Below are 2,609 nucleotides of genomic sequence, written 5' to 3' on the forward strand. Positions count from 1 at the left end.
GCAGAAATGCTGGCACAGGAACATGGAGATCTTATACGAAGTGTCGTAAGCGTGAACTCATTACACGCTGAAAATCGGATTGGACAATATTACATTTATCAATCACGACGACTTAGTATGTAAATAGAGATGGAACCAGATACTGTGTTATTTCATCGGCCGTGACCTTCAGCAATAATACGGTTACTAATTTCACAACGCTCACATCACCTGAGCAAATGCCGCCTATGATGCCCCCACAACCCCCAACTGATCCATTACTTAAATTCAAAAAGTATGCGTTAATCATAACCAACATTATAGGAATACTAATCAATTTTATTGTTTTTTGTCGTTACCCGAACAAAGCTCAAACGCCCTTCAACATCAAGATACCTAGCAGCGACTGCCATTGCTGATTCAGTGTATCTGATGTAAGTGAGCATGACACAACACAACCATATGAGGATACAAAATCGTGTTGGGATGTGTTAACTTGTGCAATTTGGACACCATGCATTTCCATTTTTGATTCGCTGGCACCTCACTGCAGTTGTTGTTGACAAATATATTGGTATAATATGGCTGAGAAAGAAATCGAAAATGTGCACAGTATTTAGGGCATAATATGTGATAGTCCCTTCATTAATTATGGCAGTAGCGTGTTATCTATATGTGACTTGCTTTTGTTGAATCCTACGACTTTGATCCTCCTGTTTGTAGCATAAACTGGGCAGATAAAAGGGTCAACGATTCATGGATTATCCTGACTATCATGGATGTCATTGTTAATTTTGTGTTTCCGTATATAATGGGTTTTTTTACTGACGTGCCTTATTGCGAATAGAAGTTTGCAGTACGAACAACAATCCGTGTCGGCAGATCAAAGGTTTCTACGACAACGCCGAGTGACAACAACAGAGGACAAGGAATTTAAAACAACGCCACTTATGATACTTCTAGTGTCATTTTCGTTGGTGCTGTTTATTCCAAACAGTACAAGCCGTCTACTTGAGCTTTCATCGTCAGACTTCCAGCCACAAATTAAAGAAACAACCCTGATGATAAATCACTTCCAATGTTAAGACGGTTGGGACTTCAACTGAATGAATTGTCTAATGGCTGAAACAATTGTTCACAAAGTGGTTCTTAGACATTGCAATACAAACAGTTTGATGATCATAGCAAGTGTTTAAACCTTATATTACATTTTCATTGGTTTTTTGTTTATATTAACTATGGCTGCTGCTGTTCAATTTCAATTCAATAAGAAAGATGAATCAGAACTTATTAAGTTTTCGAAGTTATTCATTCGCACGCTTTTTATTGCACGGATATAAATAATTCAGGCCCACCGCTCATTTTGACGTGGGCATTGTTTACTGTTACAAGCGTCTTCTGGTAACTTGAAATTATGCTTTTGAAAAGAATGGTACACGACAACTTTTGCTAAAAGAGTCAATGGCCATAGTTTTAGATATAAAATTGACGCTATTGTCCGTTTTGAACATCACAATTTTCACATTGATTTTCATAATCATTTAACGCTTTCCAAGTCACGGTCTTTAACAAAGTGTGATGAACGAACGGACGGAAATAAATACATGAACTAGTAAATCGGAAGACAGTTTTAGTTCACATCTTTATTTAGTTAATCAATATTTCGAATAATATTGGAAGATGCTTTATTACACGAGATGACACATAGGTCCCCTCTCCAAAAAGAATAACTACAACAAAATAGATCAGAATTCATTTGATGGAAAGCAACTTGTTTTCTGTTCCTTTCAAAATTTATCTTAATGAAGACATTCTCCTAAAGAAAGATGTTTCATTCAATAATCGAATAATATCTGCACGTTACCGTCTTAAGCACTACGTTAATGCATGCTGTCACTTTATTGTTAACCATCAATAGTGTCTAATATGAACACATTTCTAAAACGTTTAAATTTAAATTATATCACAACAAGAAACACATGTGCAAGACATACTTGAGAATGGTTTGGCCAAGCAAATACTGAGTTTTATTTTATTCAGACAATTAAATAAAATATGCATGGACCAATATGCACGCGGATTTAACTTGATGACCTAAATATCAATAGGAGTCCTTTTCTTGTCACGCCCATCCACAAAATCAAGTTTAAAGACCGCCGTTGCAGGCATTGTCAAGCGGACCAAATGACCCTTATCAAAATAGGGATCATCTTCTGGTAAAATCCAATATCTATGTTAAGTCTGAGGACAACACGTTGATGCATTGTCTAGATATCAAACTTTCACATTCATGACCACAGTGGCGTTGATATTTAAACTGATGGCATCAGAATCATTAGGTGTCATCTACTTGTCACAACCACAACCTTCGTGTCAAGATTGAGGGTCATGTGTTCAAGCATTGTTAAGTTATCATTCGGACAAACTTTTCGCATATTAGAGCACTCGACCTTTGACCTGATAACCCCGAATTCAATAGAGGCCATCTACGTACTAGTATCTCCCCCAACCATCGTGTCTCATCGAGTCGCTTATCGCATTCAATGTCGCTTTGACCTTGACCATTGACCTGATGACGTTAAAATCAAGAGTGGTCTACTTATCTACTTATCACGCCCAGCCTCAAAGAA

General features: G+C 37.1%; 1 pseudogene; it reads left to right on the forward strand.

Annotated features, from left to right (window-relative positions):
- Nucleotides 1–218: 218 nt before the first annotated feature.
- On the forward strand, nt 219–1,064 carry LOC128238026 (uncharacterized; annotated as a pseudogene).
- Nucleotides 1,065–2,609: the final 1,545 nt, after the last annotated feature.

This window comes from Mya arenaria, chromosome 6 (genome assembly GCF_026914265.1).
Source record: "Mya arenaria isolate MELC-2E11 chromosome 6, ASM2691426v1".
Taxonomy (NCBI): Eukaryota; Metazoa; Mollusca; class Bivalvia; order Myida; family Myidae; genus Mya; species Mya arenaria.